This window comes from Protopterus annectens, chromosome 2.part1 (assembly GCF_019279795.1).
Source record: "Protopterus annectens isolate FY-2018-M chromosome 2.part1, PAN1.0, whole genome shotgun sequence".
In the NCBI taxonomy this organism is placed as follows: Eukaryota; Metazoa; Chordata; order Ceratodontiformes; family Protopteridae; genus Protopterus; species Protopterus annectens.
In genome coordinates this window covers 1,234,181,764-1,234,204,545 of record NC_056729.1, presented here as the reverse complement: position 1 = coordinate 1,234,204,545, position 22,782 = coordinate 1,234,181,764, and the positions used below count along the sequence as shown (strand labels likewise).

The 22,782-nt window shown below is 43.0% G+C and overlaps 1 protein-coding gene across 1 annotated transcript in view; it reads left to right on the top strand.

Moving 5' to 3' along the window:
* ITSN2 (intersectin 2) overlaps nucleotides 1-22,782 on the top strand; it is a 3,295,579-nt gene that overhangs the window by 352,684 nt on the left and 2,920,113 nt on the right. The window lies entirely within an intron of this gene.

The following is a 22,782-nucleotide window of genomic DNA, read 5'->3' as shown; positions in this document are numbered from 1 at the left end:
ATAGACAGTTACACAGGCTTAAGTAGTAACTTGAGCATAGAACAGAGATTAACTTGCATAGTAAAACAGTCTTGACTGCACATATTACAATGTCTCTATCAGTGATAATATTCAAGCAAGACACTTATAAAAGCAATATAGTTCAGGAACAATAAAGGTTAAACTCTTCTATGACTCTGTCAAAGATTACAGTCAGCAAGACACTTGTTAAAACAGCATATCTCTGAAACAATAAGGTTCAACTCATAACTCTCATGTTTGCATTTGTTATTTGTATAGATAGATATATATTTTTGTTTTAGAAAGGTAGGCTTCTAATTAGTCCTCCTTATTTGCACACATCATTGTTAATTAGGCTAGTCAGTATAAGGTGCTTGGGCAGAGGACGCTGTGATTTCTGTCGTATGTATAGTAATAGTATGCAACAGGAAATACTGCTCTATATAACTGTACAGTGGCAAACAATAGCTCTTCAAATCCATACGATGGTGAAAAGCAGAAACATAAACTCTATACAGCAACCTTAGCTGTCTTTATAGGTCTGAAACAACACTAGAATGCTTGTAGTCATTAGCGTTGTTAGCGTACAAAGAACGCCATGATTCCAGTCTAATATATAAATATATTATGTAACAAGAGCGGTTTATAGTTTTAGTATTGAGACACCTCCACCTTTAGTCCCTGTATGTGTAGTAGCTAGTCTAAATGTGTGGAAGGCATTACAAAATTGATTGCACTGTCGGTGTACTCTCCACAGCTGTAAACCATTTCTCAGTGACCGCACAGACATCAGCATTCTCTAGGGTAAAGAAAGTTTCTAGGGAGTGGAGTTTTTTGTTAAGACTGCTTGAGAGACTCATTTTGAGAGCTCTGTAACGTCTGTCTTCATATAGTCTAGGGAGGTACGTCTAGGGTCATTTACACCCACATCAACTATGACTGAGTCATACTGATACCTGTGGTCCAGTGACCTGAGTGCGTGCATAATGTAGTGGTTCCTGGCTCCTGATAAACGACCAACAGTGACTTTGCCCTTACTCAGCCTGGTGAAAGGGACATCAGTGTGTTTCCGAGTGGAGTTTCCAATGACTGGAATGTTTGATTCTGTGGTAGTTTGCCGTATGGACTTAGAAGTTGAGGCTCTATTAGATGTGGCTATATGTGTGTCGATGCAGGTGTTTTGAAAGAGTGGATTTGAGGCTGCTGAAGGTGTTTGTTTACTTTGTCTAGGAGGACTTTGGGATTTAGGAACATTACATTTAACTGCCTCAGCATATGTGGATCTATGTTTTTGCTTTGAATTGTGTGAGATGGGTGAAGTGTGTGTACTGCTTACAAACTTTATTGACATTAGGAGTGCTTTTATGTGAGAGCATCGCCTCCAGTGACATTGTATAAATGTATCTCTCACATAAAATGAAAAGAATAGGAGATACCAGACCACGGTTGATAAAATCATTAAACAATTTAATCCAAGTAAAAAGGTGAGTGCTTTCGCAGCCAAAGCTGCTTCATCAGACAATACAATGCATAATTTCCCCATTACTTATACAAAGCTCCAACCAATCACAACATTTCCCGGTAAAATCACTTCACTAATGCATATTAACTCTTTCATGCATAAAAACATTTACAACTAAAACTTATTCAAAAAGCTGAATGAAAAACACATTGTATAACTTCACATAGTTAAAAAACATGGTTAAAAACTTAATATATAAACATTTAACTCTGTTCCTGATTGCCCCTCCTCTGTTACCTATCCAGACTTTCTCCATCACCATAAACCTGAAGGTATGTAATGCTCCCATATCCATAGTGTGCCTAGCTAGGGCATTAGTGTCCGCCTTTATGTGTATATCATATGCATGCTCTCTGACCCTGTCCCTTAGTCTGCGTGTGGTTATTCTGTAATCAGGAACAGAGCTGAGACAAAGGAATTAGAATGGATAATCAGGATGCGTGCAAATATGGGTAAAGGTTTAAATGACAAAATCAGTATTAAACCTGTTCTGCTGAATAAACCATTAATTAGATAGTTAAATGTTAATATATTACGTTTTTAACCATGTTTTAACTATGTGAAGTTATACAATGTGTTTTTCATTCAGCGTTTTGAATAAGTTTTAGTTGTAAATGTTTTTATGCATGAAAGAGCTAATATGCATTAGTGAAGTGATTTTTACTGTGAAATGTTGACGGGTTGTAGCTTATAGGTTCATAGGTAGGTACTGGGCTATCTGCTCGAAGGCATATATTAGCCCAGCCACGTTGTGCGATATTCACCGCCCCTTTGGTTAGTTCCCTAGGCCCTTGATCTAGCAGCTAGTACCCTTGGCCCCTATCTAGTAGAGCTGTTGGTATGATCCCTAGTGTGAACTTTGTTACCCATCCACTCGTCAAGGTTCCTCTTGAAGAGTGATCGTGAGGGGCTCTGTCTTAGGTAGATCGGGACCTTGTTCCATAACAAGGGAAGTCTTTGCAAAGGGAATCTATCTATCAACAGTTCTGGGTTGGACATGGCTCTGTATGTTAGACAGAGATCGCCTCTGAGAAGGCGGTATGCAACAGAGAAAAGCCTTAGTTTTTTCAATCGTGCTGCATAGGGCAACTGTTTGAAGCCAGTAATCCTCTTAGTGAGGTACCTCTGTGGTCTCTCCAGCTGCTGGAGATGCCTAGCCAGGTACATTCCAATTGGTGCATTGTACTCAATAATGAGTCTGATGAGGGAAGAGTAGAGGGACACCACTACATCCTTAGATCTTGATGCGAACCCTTTCGTGATCAGATGGGTCATACAGAAGGGTTTTCTAACCACCTTGGCAACATGGTTATCAAAGGAAAGCTGACTCTACTTGGGTCCCTAGATCCCTTATTACTTCTTCAGATTTCAGGGGGTTACCTCCTATGTGGTAGTTCGCGGGTACTCTGTTTTTTCCAAAGGGGATTACTATGCATTTTTTAGCATTTAGCTTGAGACCATGGCTTTGACACCATGCATCACTCTCATTAAGGCCCTTCTGGAGGATATCCATGTCGGCCGGAGACTCTATTCTAGCATCCAGTTTGCAGTCGTCCGCAAACTTGGTCAGCCACAGCCCTTCAGTGCTTGCCTGTACTTCTGAGAAGTACATGTCAAACAGGAAGGGCCCCAGGACATAGCCCTGAGGCACACTGCTCGTTACTGGTCTGGATTCGGACATAGATCCCGCTACTCTTACTTTGTGGGATCTGTCTGAGAGCCAGTTTACGATCCATCTTGTGACGTAAGGGTTTATGCCCAGGTTGGTGAGTTTATCAATAATACCCGAATGGGGAATGGTGTCCAATGCTTTAGCAAGGTCAAGGTAAGCCATGTGTACCTCCTTTCCCTTATCTATAGCCTGAGTAACTGTCTCAAAGTCTACCAGGTTCAGGAGGCATGATCTGCCCTTGACGAAGCTGAACTGTGTGGGGTCAAGTGTTTGGAGGTTCCCAGTCTCTCCATTTATGAGTTCCATAATGATTCGCTCCATTGCCTTACAGATCAGACTGGTCAGGCTTATTGTTCGGTAGTTCCCAGGGTCGGTTGTGGGCCCACCCTTGTGCAGTAGAACCACCGTTGCTGTGTGCCATTCTATGGGCACATATCCTGTCGAGAGGCTGAGACTGAACAGGGTATTCAGATGCGGGGTTAATTCATCTTGGAGCTCGCGTATGACACAGCCCGGGACACCATCTGGTCCCATGGAGGCAGTGTTTGTAGCTTTAGATGGAGCCTTATTAACCAACTTATCAGTAATAATTGCAGTTACACAATCCCCTGGAATAGTAATAAGCCCTGTAGGTGGTGAGGGGGAGAAATTTGCACTGAACCTATCAGCCAAGATGTTGGCAATGTCAGTGGGGTCAGTGTATTTTGTTCCATTTTGTACTAGCTCAGAGCAGACCTGAGGTGTTGCCATTTAGGTTTTTGACGTAACCATAGAAGGCCTTATAGTTATCCTTGGCATCCTTGGCAACTTTCTTTTCGAAATTGGCTTTAGTTGACGATGAGGGCCGTCAATTTCTTACTAATGCTGATCAGGGATGATTTTTCTACTTGAGAATTGGCCTTTTTTGTATGTCTCCTCCTTTTATTGTATAGTTTGCTTATGGCCGGGGTTCACTATACTGGTTTCTTCTTGCTTGAGGAAGGAGTCTTGGTTTTATTTGGGATAGCACGGTCCATGCAATCCTGAAGATGTATATAAAGTGCCTTGGTGTATGATTCTGCATCCTGGATATCATTATCCTTCTGCAGGGCGATAGTGAAGCTTTCCACTTCTGACGCAAGTAGTTTGAAGTTTGTTTTGGAAAGTTTTTTTACAATGGTTTCTTTGACTGGGGGAGGTGGAGGGGTGAGGACATCCAGGGTTATCAGTTTGTGGTCTGATCTGACCAGAGAGGGAGTGATAACGGGTGTGGTACAATGGGCACCCATATTTGTGATGACTAAATCCAATATGTTGTCTCCTCTAGTGGGAGAACATACCAGTTGTTCAAGGGCATTTGAATTTATAAATTCTATGAACTGCTGGGCATAGGAGTTAGAACTTTGGTAGTTCGCCCAGTCTATACCAGGGTAGTTGAAATCACCCAAAATTATGGTGTTGGGTAGGACCTTTATATTTTCCAATGCCTCAAGGAATGCTGAGTGAGCATCTTGGGACATGGTAGGCGATCTATAACAGGCTACGACTTGAAATGTAGTTTTGCCTGCTAATAGTTGCACATGGATGATCTCTGGGGCATCATGCTGCGCCACTAACCTGGAGATGTGGGTATCCTTGATGAATATGGATACACCTCCGCCCTTTGTACTGTGATCCGGTAACTGAGGCCGGAAGGTATGATATGAATTGTAACCTGGTAGTCCTGGGGCCTTGAACCAGGTTTCCGTCACTGCAAAGACATTGATTTTCTCCATACTGAGGAGTGCCTCGAGTGCGTGCATTTTGAGGTTGAGACTTCTGGCGTTGAGTAGCATTACCCTTAGTTTTTGGTTACCTGTGCTGGTTACAGTGGTTGGTTTGTCCTTTGAGCCTTGCCTAAAAAAGGCACTACGGGGACGGCAAGAGCCTTGGCCAGTACTCGAAAACCTAGGCGTGACAGGTGCAAAACCATCTCTGGCGAAACAGCAAGGCTTGTCTATCATGTCATCCCAGGCAGACAGACATTGGATCCCCTTAGAATGACACCAGAAGCTTAGCCAATTGTTGAAATTGATCATTTTGTCTTTGTATTGTGGTATCATTCTAAGTGAAGGTAGTATGCTACTCAAGGTCAGGGTCATACCAGCTTGGGCTACATGATCAGAGAGCTCCTCAATGTCTCTTTTCATGTAGTCCAGGGAGGTACGTCTTGGATCATTCACACCAACATGTACAATGACAGCGTCTTACTTGTACTTGTTCTGGAGTGACCTAAGTGCCTGTGTTAGGTGGCGGATCCTAGCACCTGACAGGCAGCTGACAGTAACCTTCTCCTTGTTCAGCCTGGTGAGTAGAACATCTGTGTGCCTTACTATAGAGTCTCCTATTACTAGCGTGTTGGGTATGGTGTTTTGCCTTTGGGGCTGTCATGAGTCACACTACTGAGGTGAATTAAGTGTTTTCTGGCTTGTGTTTGGAGGTGCAGGTTGCTTGCTTGTCTGCTTTGGAGGGCACTGTTTCTTTTTCAGATTGGTACCTAGTGCCTCCGAATATGTTTGTGTATTTATGTATATGTTTTGCCGGTGCTTGTTTTGTAGATCCATGTGTGACTGGCGGTGTGATGCTAGTGTGTCTCTTCTCTTGACTGTCTGTTACAGTCATGGGTTGAGAGCGCTTAGCCTCCAGTCTGGCTGTGTATTTGCATCTCTCACAAGTGTTTGTGTCTAGAGGTAAGAGGAGAGGGTTGTCTGTATACATGAGGCAGTTGTGACATTGCCTCATAATTCCCAATTCCACCAGATGAAATGGAGAGTACACCTGAAGCTGACCTCTGAACATGCTTGGAAAAGTGAGTTTCACTGGTCTTTCAGACAGTCGAGGGTCTTATGCTGTATTATAATAGTGCTGTCTAGGAGATTTGGAAAATAGTGCTGTCTAGGAGATTTGGACAAGTGCTGATTTGGGTTATGCAAGTGTTTTGTATAAGTAATGGGGAAGTTATGTATTTTATTGTCTGATGAAGCAGCTTCAGCTGCGAAAGTGCTCACCTTTTTACTTAGATTAAATTGTTTGATGATTTTATCAGCCGTGGTCTGATATCTCCTATTCTTTTCATTTTGTGTTGTGTTGGGAGACCAGTTCACCTACACCACTTTACTTTTCTGCAGTATACCTCTCACATACCATATCAGTTTGTATGAGAAGTTACTGGTTGTCCGTAAACACGATGCAATTTCTACATTGCCTCGGATGCCAATATCCACCAAGCTGTTAACAGAGATGGTGGGAAAGTTCATATCCATGGCAACAGACCCTATTTTATTGATTAGATAGTTGGACCAACAGTATAAAGTAAGGTCAGGAGTATCCAGTTTACAACTCTGGGGGTAGTGCTTCTCACTGCAAACTAGTCCTGTGTGCAACTAGGTATTAATAAAATTTCAGTGGTGCTTTTTACAGGAGAAATGTTAACTCAAGGTGTCTGTGGCTATACAGGGCACTGCTAAACACTTGCGGGGAAACTAACAAGTAGAGCCTGATGATTTATGGAAACATTTTTAGGCAGATATTCTGAAGTTAGAAGGAAATCGAGCAGTGCTTACTGAAAAAACTTTAGCTTGTCAAGAATGATGAAAAAGAGGAGAGTCACTTGAATGGTTACTGCCCGATTACTACTGGTGTTGATCTCAACACAACTTCACTCTGATGGGACTCCTTTGCTTCTTCTCTCATCAGAAGCAAAATAGCGGTACAAATCCCAAAGTGAGAAGCAGGCCACAGTCTGTTTGGTGATCCACAAAGTTGTCCCAGATGATGGTAAGGGTCTGTAGGCATGTTGTAGCCTTTTCTTGGTAGATGCCTTGAATAGCAACCAGATCAGTTGGGAAGATCAAGCACAGGCACTCACTTCCCAATCAGAAAGAGTCATCAATCTATGTATCCTTATATGATCCTTCTCTCATCAGGAGCAAAATATAAGCACAAATTTCAGACTAGCACCTGTGAAGCAGTTAGGCTTTCCGATGATGAGTAGTCCAGAGGAAATTATTATTCCTGTGCTCCTTCTCTCACCAGGAGCAAAACAGAAGCAGTAATCCCAAGATGACTACTGGGAGGCAGAATGTGGGCTCTCCAGTAATTGGTGATTTTGGAGTAGATGTTACAGATTTTAAAAGTAAGATGGAAAATGGTTAATACCCAAAGATATGCAGTGTGCACTAAGCAGATATGAAAGAGGGGGTAACTTAAGAGGCAGCTATCTAAGTGAAGAACCAGTAATTTTAAAACAGCAAGATGGATTTGAAGGGGTGGGCAATTTGTATTCTGGTTCTATGGAATACAGTGGGCTGGCCAATAAATGTAAATAGTTGAAGGGGTGTGGTTTCACAAAATGGTAATTTTGTGCTTACTCTCACAATAGCCAGTGAAAGAAGAGAGGGAAGGAGATATGTGGTCAAATTAAAATAAGGTGCAGGCAACTATAAAGACAGTTTAAAAGCACAACAGCACCAGGGTGGGAAAATGTAAATTTATGTGAGACTCCCAAGAGACACGGCTATGGTCTCTTTCCTATTTGAAATATACAATTAAAAATAGAATACAAGTAAAACAGAGTGTAAAGAAAGTAAATCACAATATACAAAACAGAAGAAGGCAAAAAAGCAACACGAAGTACAAGAAAGCAAAAATAAACTGATTTCCATACAGCAAGCAGAGTTTGGGTGAACTATAGTAGTGAAGCCTTGGAATGTTTTATTTTACCCCTTAAATAGAAGGTTTACTTCCTAGCTCCACCCTCTGTTCATGGGTAATTAAACTTAATTGACATTCTCATTTCTGTGCGACTCACAAGAGACACATCTTGGTCTCTTTCCTAGTTTAAGTATGCATTTAAAAGCAGAATACAAGGAAAACACAGTGTAAAGAAAATGCATCACAATATTCAAAATAGAAGAAGGTGGTAAATCAACCCAAAATACAAGAAAGCCGAAACAAACTAACCTTTCCCCTCTGAGCAGGTTGTGGCAGAGTCTGGTTGAGCTTTTCTAGTAAATCTCTGATGATCCGCCCAGTCAGAGGGGAAGCAGCAGCACTAGAAGTAAAGAAGCTGCTAGAAAAGAAAGTCATCCAAGCCCCCCCCCCCCAGACCAGATAGAATTCGGAACATATTCAAGAGTCTCTTTAGTTCCAAAAAAGACAGGGGACTGGAAACCAATCTTGGATCTCAGCAAAGTAAATCAATTGGTTAAACATACAATTTTTGGATGGTCACGGTTCAGTCCATTCTGCAATTTCTGCACAGGGACGACTGGATGTGTTCCCAGGATGCGTACTATCACATCAAAATCAACAGACAGTCCAGACGATATTTATGCTTTTGGCTGGGAGCCAGTCATTACCAATTCAGGGAACTGCTCTTTAGTCTCAACACAGCCTCCAGGGTGTTTACCATGTGTAGGGCAGTAGCTGCAACTCACTTGAGACTGCAGGGATTCAGAACGTTTCCATATCAGGACAACTGGCTCCTGATCGCTTCGACCAGACACCAACTAATTCAAGCATGGGACTACGTGCTCCAGTTGTGTTCTTATCTGGGGATTTCTGTCAAGTACAAAAATCTCAACTCAATCCAACTCTGACTCTGGAATTTTCATTGCTGTATACAACACAGTCACTCAAATAGCTTCTCTTCCTCTGTCTCAAATTCAAACAATTCAGTTCTAGGTAAAAAAGATCATTCAGAGTTCTTTGATTTCTTCCTGTCTGATACTCCAGGCATTGGGATCCATGTCAGTGGCAATCACCCTTGTAGTGCTGACAAGGTTCCATGTAAGAATCCTTCAATGGACACTCGCAACTCAATGGGCTGTTCGCCGACAACCATTATTCAGTCAAGTAAAAATAATGCATGCTTGCAAAAATTACCTTCTGTGGTGGATACACTCCCAATAAATACAAGAAGGCTGTCCTTTGTTCTCCTTTAACCCAAGTACACAATGACCACAGATAATTTTCAGATTGGATGAGTGCGGGCACTTCTTGGGAAATACAGTCCAAGGCACATGGTCCTCCAAGATGTCATTGTCCTCCTAGTGTTGCAGGCCTTCCAAGACACTCTCCCAACTGGGACTATTGCAATTCAGGACGACAGTATATTAGTGGTCTGGTGTATCAAAAAACAAGATGTTGTTGTCTTTGTCATGAAGCAGTGCGAGTATGGCAATGGGTAATCTCATCCACTTGCTTTCTGATAGCAGTGCACATCCTGGGAAAGCCCATTGTGATTGCAGAGAAGTTAATCAAGTCTATTCTGATGCATCATGAGTGGTCTCAACATGAGTGTTGCAGAGAGGATTTTTGCTGTGATCTTTTTGCATTTCCCCTCAACAAGTGCAGCAGGTTCTTTGCCTGATCCTCCCCACTGGGGGAGTCACCGGGGGATGCTGTACTTCACAATTGGCCCTCTGGTCTCGTTTATGCCTATCCCCTGTTGCCTCTCATCCCAAATTTCTCCAGAAAGCATCTCGATTGAAGAGCTCAGTTATCCTTATTGCCCATACTGGCCTCATCAGATCTCATTTCCCTTACTTTGGCCTCCTCTTCTGCATCTGCCCTGGATTTCTGAGGCAACTCCAGACCTGCTGTCTCACCAGACAGACATGATTATCCAGACATTGCAGGCCTCAAGTTGACAGCATGGTTTCTCCAGTTCTGTTGATTGCTAGGCTCTCATCCTCTGTCCATCGCATTCTATTATCACACAAAGCTTCCACTAGAAAAGTTTACGAAAGTAAATGGAAACTATTTTTGGGCACACAAAGAATTTAGATCCCTTCTCGGTACCACTTTCTAAAGTTCTTGAATTTTTAACTACAATTTTCAGTGAGGGAGCTAGCGCAACTGTCATACAATTAGCAGCCATTTCCAACTTTCATATAGGAGTAAATAACTCTACCATAGCTTCATCCAAGCTTTGAAAAGCTTTCTCAGAAGAGCCTATTTATTTAGGCCCCCTTTAAAGGATCATACTCCTCCTTGGGATTTAAATGATGTTCTTCGGGCCTTAACCCAACCCCTGTTTGAACCATCAACTAAATCTTAACTAAAATTTTTGACCTGGAAGACTGTTTTCCTAGTTGCTGTTAACTTCTTCCAGAAGAGTTTCTGAACTTCAGGCTCTGTCGTCTAAGCCTCCTTATTTAATTTTTCATAAGGATTGGGTTTCTTTCCGAACCAATCCTTCCTTTTTATCTAAGGTGGTGTCAGAATCCAATATTAACCAGGTTATCAACCTTCCAGTCTTCTTTCCAGATTTATCAAACAAAGGAGAATATGTGTTGCACCTTTTGGATGTTCACAGATAGTTATGTTTCAAACGTCACAGAACCAAAAACAATTGTTTCCTTTTCTGATTCAAAGTTAGGCAAACCATTTACTAAAGTGACTAGCCAAATGGTTGACTGACTGGATTATCTTTCTTTATGAAAAAACAGGTTTGTCTTTACCAAAACCACCAAAAACCCATTCTACGAAGACTTTGACAATTTTCTCAGCTTTTTGGTCAAGATCTTCCTTGGATGAAATTTGTGCAGCTGCAACCTGGGCTAATCCTCGTACCTTTATTGCTCATTACAAATTGGATGTGGTCTCTAGGGGAAGAGCAGACTTTGGCTCAGCTGTGCTCAGGAATATCCTTCCTTTAGAGTCCTGTCATGATTTAGGTAACTGGGGACTGTGTCCCAAAAGTTGAGGAATGAATGAAAATGATGACAACAGATAAAGTTATGCATTCACCATAACATTCCATTTGTGTTGTCCATTTTTATTCTTCCTCAACTTCCCACCCACCAACACCGTCTTTGCTTTATGCCTGGAAAGACCAAAGGGAATTGAAGGAACCTCTGTTCCTTGTTTGAGCCCCAGTTTCTGGCCTTTCCTTATTCTCCACTGCTCTGTAGGTCTGTGAGGAGCAAACTAAATTTGGGGTATGTTAGGCAAGTAGGCATTATGGGTCATGGGAAGAACTCGAGAGTTTAGTGTTCTACGATCTAAGAATTGGATCCAAACTCCAGCAGTTGAGGAAGAATAAAAATGGACAACACAGATGGAACACGTTATAGTGATTACATAACTTTTTTTTTTTATTTTTATTCTCTTACCACATTTCCTTAGCTGCCATAACAGAATCCTTTTCAATCCGTACACTTGTGCATTTTATGGTTTACTATCAAATTTTCTAATGTAACTCCGTCGACTGCACTTTTGTCGAACCGGAAAGTCAAACACTGCAATCTGCCCACATTTTGGACACTTCTTGAAGCCAGATTTTTGCTTCTCTTTCTGATCCGCCATGTTAACCAATACAGAACTATACTAACACGCTGAAGTTGTCAGAGCCCTGACCAAACTTCGATTTACAATAAGATTACAGTAGCAATACAGCACACAGCAAACAAACCATCCAAAGTTGTGAGATCCCTGCACAACTAGGGGTATAACAGTATGAATAATAGCAAACACGTTAATTACTTAACATACTATAGCTACAGATTTATAAGGGATAGGTAGCAAAAAAACAACAGCCCTAAGTTGACATATCCCTGTACAACTAAGGCTATAACAGTAATTCTAACAGCAACACACTATCTATGCACACTATATTTATAACCAAAGAAAAAACGGCCAGAGGCCTAAGAGCAACCGCTCCGTATAGAACAAGAAATCTAAAACGACAAATCCAAAGGCTAACTGCCCAATAGTGCTAACAAAAGATAGTACAAGATCAAGTTTGTCAAAAAGTAAAGTAATAAATTTGTACTGCCTGAGCTCTCCAAAAAACTTGCGATCAGTTGCAGCTGCAAACTAGATCTGGGGTAGGACATAGAGCATCATGGGAAAAGGGGCCTGGCCTCGAGCTATTCTGAGATCTTTAGCTAGTAAAGTGTCCGACTCTGAGCCGATGGCTCCATACCCACGTGTAAGAATAAAGTCGAGATGAGCAACTCACATGGAACATTATGGCAAGTGCATAACTTATTTCCTCCAAAAAGTGTTGATACAGGTAAATAATGCCATAGACATGGTTTAAAAATTCAGTGCCAAGGAATGCATAACAGTACCCTGTGGGAAGTCATCTACCTCAGGGAACTGCCTCGTTGATAACACACCACTAACAGTAGACCCAGTAGTCAGGGATTTCAGAAAGTATGTAGAAAGTAACATGGCAGTAACATGGCTCTCCCTCAACATGTGTTTAAGGTAGTAAGGCTGTTATGTGTTCAAAATATAAGGAAGGATATGGCATTTCTATCCAAGGATTAGACCCATCAGTGAGTACTGTGGCCTCTTCAGTAAGTGCTTGACCAGGTACATGCAACAACTGAAACGTCAACAGAGGTTTCTCACAAAAAGAGTACAGGGCATTAACAGCATGCCCTATGCGGATTGCCTCAGATCCCTATTCCTTTACTCATATTTCATTTCTACTGTTGAGGAGTGATCTATGTCGCACATATATGGCATTCCAGGATCCCATTCTGATAGTCCTGTTGCGCATCTGCAAAACAGCATCAGAGTTACCTGATCCTGGGACTAAAACCTTGCTTGTGACATAAATAGGACATGTTGGAAAGACAGGTACATGTCTCAGAGAATACCCCTGCTCTGGATCAGGCTTCCGTCCATGTAAAAAGCAGAGTTCTTCCCTGACCCTATTCAAACATAACCTGGACCAGTGGATGAGAAATCTGAAATTAACCCCTTGTCTGTCATCTAGGTCTCTAATGTTTTAGATGCAACCTGTAGGTGTTTGACCACATATGCCCTATCTTACACTTACCCCTAAAATTATAACCTGTAAGGTACCAAGCTTGTTGGATACATTTGGGATGCATGACTAGGCTTGTAAAGGCCCTTGCGTTCAATAGACTTGTATATACTTATAAATAGTGAAAAAGGTTTCACTGACAAAGTCTGTATATGAGTGTAGTTATCTTCAGAAGACCGTTCTACATCCAGCCATGTCTTTGATTCTCCAGGAGGAAATACTCTGAAGACAGCTGGATGTAGCAGCTAGAATCTCACACCTGATCTTCAACATTCCTCGACTGCCAAAATAAACTTGCTTTTCTGCCTGGTGTACAGTGAGTAATCATTTTCCACAAACACACTGCTGTCTCAAATGTTTAATAGGTTCATAGGTTCATAGGTTTATACTAGGCTATCTGCCCTAAGGCATTTATAAGCCTAGCCCAAATTTTTGTGGCTTATGCCACCCCCTTATATGAAAAAATACTGTACCCATTAGTTTGTTGTGCCTCTGTCCAGCAGTGACACAGAGATGATTCCTGGGATAAACCTACGATCTCCCATCCACAGGTCAAGATTTCTCTTGAACAGAGCCAGCGAGGTGCTCTGCCTCACATGGACCGGGATTTTATTCCACAGCATAGGGAGTCTCTGAGTGATAAATCTATCCCTCCAGCACGTCCTATTTATATCCGTGCTATGGTTTAAGTCGCTTGCTCTAGTGGTTTTGGTGGATTTGGATTTTTTGAGGTGGAGCATGTCCATTAATTCCGGGTTGGACATGGCCTTGTATGTCAGGCGCATGTCACCTCTGAGCAAGACGGTATGCAACTGAATAGAGCTGGAGTTTCTTCAATCTGGCAGCATATGACAGATTTTGGAGTCCCTTTATCCTTTTGGTGAGGAACTTTTGGGGTCTCTCCAATTGCTGCAGATGTCGGGTGCGATACATCCCAAATGGGGCATTGTACTCTATCATTGGTCTGATAAGTGAAGAGTACAGGGGAACAATGACCTCACTAGATCTGGATGTGAATTCCTTCATGATCAGATGGGCAATGTAGAAGGTCTTTCTAACCACTTTAGCAACATGAGTGTCAAAAGAAAGGCCACTGTCAACCTGGGTCCCCAGGTCCCTGATAACCTCTTCTGTGCTTAGTGGATTGCCACCTATATGGTAGCTTGGGGTTACCTTGTTTTTCCTGAAGGGTATGACGATGCATTTTTTGGCATTTAACTTCAGGCCATGGCTCTGGCACCAGCTATCTGTTTCCGTGAGTCCCTTCTGAAGGATATCCGTGTCCGATGCACTTTCCACTATGGCGCCTAGTTTGCAGTCGTCTGAAAACTTTGTCAGCCAAAGTCCCTCCCATGTTGGCCTGTACTTCTGAGAAGTAGATGCCGAACAATAGGGGGCCAAGGACCGAGCCCTGTGGGACACCGCTTGTGACCGGCTTGGAGTCTGACATAGCGCCAGCAACTCTAACCCTCTGGGTTCTGTCCTTAAGCCAGTTTGCAACCCATCTTGTGACATATGGGTTTACATTTAAGCTGGTAAGTTTTTCTACAATACCCGAGTGGGGTATTGTGTCGAAGGCCTTTGCAAGGTCAAGGAAGGCTGTATGGACTGCCTTTCCCTCATCAATGGCCTTGGTGACTGTTTCGAAGAAGTCGACCAAGTTCAAAAGGCTTGATCTGCCCTTGACGAAGCCAAACTGGGTCTGGTCGAATGTCTGCAAGTCCCCTATATCTTTGTTTATGAGCTCCATTATGATCCTCTCCATAGCTTTGCAGACTAGACTTGTTAAGCTTATGGGGCGGTAATTACCAGGGTCCGTAGAGGCACCGCCTTTGTGAAGTGGGACCACAGTTGCCGTACACCACTCCTTGGGCACGTATCCTGTGGTAAGGCTGAGATTAAACAGCTGCCTTATGTGTGGGTTTAATTCCTCATTTAGCTCGTGTAGCACACAGCCGGGGACACCATCTGGTCCCATTGATGCTGTGTTTTTAGCTTTAGAGAGAGCAGCTTTCACCTGCGCATTTGAGATGTCTGGGAGGATACACTCTGCTGGGATAGTTCTCTCTCCTTTAGGGGGGGAGAGGGGGGTGAAGTTTGCACTGAACCTGTCTGCCAGTATGTTGGCAATGTCTGTGGGTTCAGTGAATTTTGTATCATTTTGGACTAATTCTGAGCATATCTGGGAGTTTCCACCCAGGTTCCTAACATAGCTGAAAAAGGCCTTATGATTGTCCTTTGAATCCATGGCAATTTTTCTCTCAAAATTGGCCTTAGTTGATTTTATGAGTGCTCGTATTTTTTTACTAATAATGATCAGGGGTGACTTCCCTTTTAGGGATTTTGTTCTATCATGTAATAGCTTTCTCCTCTTATTGTAAAGTTTGTTAATGGCTGGGGTCCACCAGACTGGACGTTTGCCCTTTGTGGAAAGAGTCTTGGTTTTATTTGGGATTGCCTGATCCATGCAGTCCTGGAGGTGTTCATAGAAGGCATTTGTAAGGGCTTCCGCAGCTTGGGTTGTGGTTTCCACTGGCTCAGGGGCCTTGAAGGATACCACACCAGTCTTGAGTAGTGTGAAGTTTGCTTTAGAGAAGTTCTTCAATGTGGTCTTTTTTGTTTGGGGTGGGGGCGGGATGTGGATTTCCAGTGAGATTAGTTTATGATCAGATCTCACCAATGAGGGATATACTTCCGGTGTGGAGCATTTTGTCCCCATGTTTGTGATAATGAGATCTAGTATATTTTCTCCTCTCGTGGGAACAGTGACTAGCTGTTCAATGGCATTTGAATTTATGAACTCCAGGAACTGTTGGGCTAGAAAGTTTTCTGTTCTGCCACAGTTTTGTCAGCAGTAGCTCTTTTTGCTGGCATTGTTGCATCTTTACCATTATAACTCAGCTACTTTCTTCTGGACTGATTTGGGGCATGTACACATTGTGCCCTCTTAGTTGACAGATCCTGCTGTGGGGAGCACCAGTCGTTGCTTATCTGTACTTTTGTAAAATGAATGCAGTCTGTTTCTTCATGTTTGCCTGGTATAGCAAAAAATGAATTCTGTTCCTTCATGTTTGTCTGGTATAACAAAAAAAATAAAATAAAAAACTCGAGCTTTCTCTGCATGCCTTGTCTTTTAATTGTACTGGTTTTTTGAAACCGCTTTTCTTGAGAGGTCTTCCGTTCACACATTCAGCCATTCTTTCCTTCATTTCAACTTTTGATTTCTGCAATTTTATTTCATCTGAGTAGGTACATATAGCTTTTTGTAATTTTTTCCAGATTTTTGTCATGTGACTTTCTATGTTCCTACATTCTGACTTATTTTAAACACCTCTTGAGTGCATCTAATTTATTTTTCCTCTGAATTGCTAAAAGTCATCTGTGTTAAAGCTGAAATTTGAACTGCTTTGCTAAACATCTGTAAGGTTCTTCCCAAGCAAAGCCTTTTTTATCTTTTCTTTTTGTGTTCTGGTTATTTGCTTGCTTTATTTGTTGACATATAGACAGTGTAATTCATAGCCAGTAAATTAATTTTACCAAAACTGAAAACTTTTACTGGCTTTTTGACCTCTTCTTTGTTTTCATACTGATAGAGCTCTAATTAGTCTGCTTCTCGGGGTGCAGCCATATTGGAAAACTGGGTTCTGATAATTTTGTATGTTCTTTGTATGAGCCTTTCCTTCAAGAGCAATTTGCTTCATCTGAAAGATTTCCAGTTCAGTGGATGCAATTTCATATGTTTATTACAGATTGGTATAGTCTTGAAATTCTTAAGTAACATTTCTGTAGAAGGTAGTAGCTTCCACCATCTGTGTCCGCATGTTCCTTAGACTCTTGTATAATTAAGCAGCTAAAATATCTTTTTGTAATCAGACTGCACTGTGTGCAAAGCTTTTGAAGCTGCTTGTGTAATTATAGCATTCTGTGCAAGTCACCTGTCTAGCACACTGTGAAAGCACAGCTGTTAAAGCAAGCTGTGTTCAGTACTAGCATTCTGTGAGTAAGTGTCCAGCATTATCAGACACCTGCAGATCATCTAATTTAAAAGGTGCACTAACATATAGGGGTGCTTTGTGCGTGCGCGAGTGTATGTATGTGTGTGTGTGTACACACACACATACATACACACACATTATTATTATTGTAAGGAAGTCCTTTTTCATTGTTTCATTGTACTGGTTATATTTAAAAGTATGGCATCCAGGGATGTAGTCATTACACTATACATGGTTGTCATCAGGCTGATCATGGAGTGTGATATCCCATTTGGTAAGTATCTGACAGTTATCACGACTGGAGCAATCACAACACTTTCTCACAAAAAACGCTAATGGCCCAAGTCATAAAATCAATGCATATCATCTCAAAGACTTGTTCCTCTGCTCGGCAGCATACAGAATACTAAGAGGTGACCTCTGCATCATATGTTAAGCCTGAACAGACTCTATTCTGTTAGTCCTATTACACATTCGCAAGTCCAGTGTTAGCGTGAGCATATGCTCATTGGATCTCTATCTCTTTTGTAACATAAATAGAACATGTTGGAACTATGAGTATGCATCACAGAAAATACCTCCTCTTTGGAACCGTGTTCCACTCTACATCAAGTGAAGACATCCTAACTGAAGTCACTGTTCCAGTATTCATAACACATGGTTTTTCATTGGTGATGTCAGGATGAGGTACCTTCCCAAGGGCGTATGACCACCCCTTGTGTATGTCAGGTTAGAAAGACAGATGTATGAGCGAGATCCTCAGAGTATCTCACCACTAGCCTGAATGCAGGTTGTACACACGTTGGACTGTTCCACTTTTGCTCATTGGTAGAATTGTTTTGCTAATTGTTCTCAAATAAGTGCCCCGTTGCAGACTATAAAGGATTTGTCTAGATAAAGTCATTTCTGATACCCTCCTTGTGGGAGGAATAAAGACATTTTGTTGACGTTCCACATAGTTTATTCAGTTAAGTAGTTAGATAGACAAGTGTTCTTATCCATCTATCTACTTAACAGAATAAACTTCTTGGAACTTCAGCAAGGCATCTTTATTCCTCCCACAGGGAGGGTATCACAGAGACAGTCTTCTAGATCTGCTAGCCAAAGTGATTTTATCTGGACAAATCCTTTGTACTCTTGTTTCTTCTTAGCCGTGTCACCCTTTGGGTCACAGTTTGGATACCAGACTTGACTAATGCTTTCTGGATTACCTCTGTCATAAGTGCCCCATTGGAGACTTTTTTTTTTCTTGTTTCTTAGACTATGGTTTAAATTTGTGAGATACCTACTATGAGGAGCAAGTGAGAGTGCAGTAGGCAGATTCTATACAAGGACTTGCACACTAAGTGCCTTTTTTGCATAGGCCCAGAACATGACCACAAGTCCTACTCCATTTGTTGGCCGATCTGATGTTGTCAGTCTTCATCTGTTCTTGACTGTTGGGTGTCTGTTTCAATCCTCAGAAGCAGTCCAGGTGTTATACAGCTCATGCCAGCCAAAAATCTCTCAAGCTAATACTCTATCCCCAGTGCCCCTCACCCATTTACCTTAGATCTTGTTTGCCACTCTTACAGCAAAACCCGTCACCCGACTCTCTTCTCGCAGCTAAGTAAATTTAAAATATTTGTCTTTCTTCCTTTCATTCTTATAAAACTTACAAATATTCTTAATTTTTCTACACACCCTTTCATCTCTGACTGTGTTTCCATTCCCATTTGTATTCTTTCCTTGCCATCACTGCTAGTCTTTCCTTTTTCCCTTTCTCCTTACCATTGTGCTAGTTCTTTCTACCATTGTTGGTAAAGCTTCCTCCTTTTCATTCTATTCTTCAAATGTGTGTGTGGTGTGCTTGTTGACTTCTCCTCTGCCACTTGTTAACATGGCAGAAAAGTCCAAGGGCACGAGTGATTGTAAGCAGTGCCAGGACTGCAGCAGAAAAATGCCAAACTCTGACAGGCATTCAGCTTGCGTGGATTGTGTAAGTGCTCCTCATTTAGACATAGAGTGCTCTATCTTCCAGGCCTTCAGTACTTGGATCTTGGTAGAACAAAGAAATAAGCTCATTCTTAAAGGGCTTAAGTCCCCCTTTGAAGAACCTTTATCCAAGGCCAAGTCTGCTAAGGCCTCTGGCTCAAAAGCAGTCCCTTGTTGTTGAAGTCTCCATTGGCACCATCATCAAGAAAACAAAAGTCTGCAGTTGGTTCCTCCTTGGAACAGATTATTTTTTGGTGCCTTCGGCACCAACTCTAACACCAGCACCAACACCTCACTCAGCACCAACTTCTTGAGTTTCCACGTTGGTGCCGCTATCTCCTTCTGCACCACAACAGGTCACCCCCCCCTTCAGTGGCAAAACTTGATCTGCTATGTACACCCACAACAAAGTATTCCCCTTCGATTGACCCCTTCTGTGGTCAACTTCCCAGTCCCTTTCTAGAAAGGCCAGAATGTCTCTCTGGATTGTCTGCTCGCTCCTCCAGAAGTCTTACAGAGGTTGATGTGGTGAGGTTGATGGACCAGCTCCTCACGGCAAGGGGCCGTCTTTTTCCCAAACCCCTGTCCCTCCTGGAACAGGGATTTTTTCTCTCAGGACTCCTCTGGCTATTTCTCCTCTTACCTCCTTGGAGGCTTTAAAGCTCCCCACTCCGAATACTCAGGTTCCAGTTGCTCTGGCACTTAGCCCCTTTGCCTTCATTTCTGGACTCTGGACTCTGCTCTGATTTCCATGGTTCCTTCAGAACTGATGGAATCCAGAGATCATGGTTCTGCTGTCAGGCCCAAGAGGTTTGAGTTGACTCCTGTATTTTATTCGGAATCGTCCTTTCCTCTTGCGACTCTGGCAGCTGGGGGTCCTTCCTTGGCTCTGACCTTGGAGGTTGGTCTCTCAGGGCAGGGTACGACCCCAGTTTCGAGTTTATCTTTCTTGGTTCCGGGCTCCCATCCCTCATTGGGGGAGGTCTGTTTTCCAGGTTATGCAGAGGGCATTGGCCAGTGCAGGTTCTCAGATGGCTCCTGTTGTATTGGAGTTTCATCCCCTGACCCCTTCTTACCGGGAGCTTCCACCAATCTCCACTTCCGGACATTGAGCTCCAGGGTTGCAAAATATCCCAGCTGAGGACCACCCTTCTTCTGAGACCTACTCAGACATTCCTACTGAGGAGCCTCCCCAGAAGAAAACGTGTAAGAGGAAACACCTGGATTTCCCCTGAAGAGTCCGTCACTGAGGACTTATTTCGGTGACAGAGAGTTACCCCTGGAAGATGTCTCCTTTGGAGACATTCTTGAGATCCTTAGAGGGGTAACTGGAAACCCAAAGACCCTACCGTTGTGGAGTCTGTGTACTTGCAAGCCTTTGGTTCTCACCCATCAACCCCTCCAGCTGAAGATCTCATTAAATTGATCACTCAGTGGGCTTGGAAATCTCCTGACTCCATAGAACTGATTCCCCGGAGACCGGATAAGATCCTTTCTGCACTTGAGGGCCACCAACATTGGGCTAAAGGGCTATCAGTAGATGCCATTGTGGTAGTGGCGGCCACCAAAAAGGAACTCGCTGAGCAAAGTTCCTCTGTTCATCCCCCTAACCGAGAGTCTAGAATGAAGGACATATTTAGAAAGCAGGTCTCTGCATCATCAACCTTCACCTTAAGGCCCTTGAATTTTCTGGCACATTTTACTAGACAGCAGAGGGATCTGATTAAGGGACTGTCGGACACCCTAGCAGGAGCTGTATCTGATAAGGTCCAAGAAAAAGAAGCCTCCCATTTAGCTACCCTGGAGTCTTTCCAGCTCATCCATGAGCCTCATTTCACATGCAGCCGAAGGGACGACCAGGTCAGCTGGTTCAGACATTATCAAACGACACACCTGGATGCACCTGTGTGAGTTTGCTGAGCCATTCAAGTCCTACTTCATCAATGCTCCTTTTGACGGATCTTCTTTGTTCGGCCCCAAAGTTAAAGAAACTCTAGCCAGGTGTGAGAAGGATGGGAAGACCCTATCTGCTGTGGACATGCATTTTTCCACTCCCCAACCATCCTATGCTAGGATTCAAAGGAGCGGGAATATGTGGTTCAAGAAGTCCCAAGGGCCTTTCCGAGATGCATATGGTGAGGGCTCCCCTTGAGACAGAGGGGGGAGCTTTATTGGAAGACACTAACCCAGAGGCAGATGTGGCCTGCAGAATCAGAGTTTGAGACTCTGTCTGACCAACCCTACCAGCGCTGCTGAAAGGGGGCCTGATTGCCCCGGTTGCTTACCTCAGCGGTCAGGGGAACATTTTCTCTGTATGCAGAAGCCTGGCAACAGATAACCACAGATGTTTGGGTGCAGAGAGTTGTTATCAGAGGTTATTCTATCCCCTTCACCCTTTATCCCAGACTAACAAGTCTTCCCGATGTTCCACCCGATCAGATACACCAAGCAGCTATAGCAATCCAAAAGCTGCTACAAAAGAGTCATCAAAAAAGTCCCACCAGACCAGACAGGAACCGGATTTTACTCGAGGTTCTTTTTAGTGCCAAAAAAGACAGGGTACTGGAGACCTATACTGGATTTCAGCATTCTAAACAGATTTGTTCAAAAGTCCAAATTCTGGATGGTCATGGTTCAATCTACACTTCCCCTGTTGGAGAAAAATGATTGGATGTGCTCTATAGACTTTAAAGATGCATACTACCACATAAAAATGGACAAGTGCTCCAGAAGGTTTCTCTGCCTTTGGCTGGGAGACGGTCATTTCCAATTCAGAGTGCTGCCTTTTGGTCTCACCACAGCCCCTGGGGTATTCACCAAATGTATGGCAGTAGTGATAGCTCACTTGAGACTGTACGGATGCCTGGTGTTTCCATATCTAGACGACTGTCTCATCATCGCTTCCACCAGGCATCTACTACTTTTAGCAACAGAGTTCACTTTGCATTTGTTCCTGAGCCTCAGAATCACAGTCAATCAAACAAAATCTCAGCTAAGCCCCTCACAAGATTTAGAGTTCATAGGAACTCATCTAAACACCATTTCTTGTGTAGCATCTCTTCCCCAACACAGATTACAGAAGATAAATCTCAGGTATATCCCATTTTTTGCAAAAAAGTTCCAGTGCTTCTGGTCCTTCAAGTGTTTGGATGCATGCCAGCAACCATCACTCTAGTTCCATTAGCAAGGTTCCACATGCACCTACTACCATGGCTTCTAGCATCACAACGGTCTGTTCTAATCCATCCAGTGAACTACCCCATATTAATCACCGGCTGCTGCAAAACAGACCTATCGTGGTCTATGGAGTCTGAGGAAATCCTATTAGGCAGTCCTTTTGTGTCCCCCCCTCAGCTCAAGGCCAAAGTGACCACAGATGCTTCCCAGATAGGGTGGGGGGTATTTTCTGGGAAGAACAATCCAAGGCACTTGGTCCCGGATAGAGGCCAACCTGCATATCAGTGTCCTGGAGTTGAGGGCAGTGCTTCTAACGTTGCAAGCCTTTCAGTCTGCCTCCCCCTTGGGACCATTGCAATCCAATTAGACAACATGTCTGCTGTCTGGTACATCAACAAGCAAGAGGGAACCAGATCCTACCCCCCTGTATTGAGAGGCTCTGAGAGTTGGCAATAGACTATTTCCTCTGGCCACCTTCTGATGGCAATACACATCCCTGCAAGTTCAAATGCGATAGCGTACAAGCTGAGCAGATGCATTCTACTGCCTCACGGGTGGTCTCTCAATCCCGAGATAGCAAGGAGGATTTTTTGTCACTGGGACCAGCCTTGCTGCGACCTTTTTGCATACCCCAAAA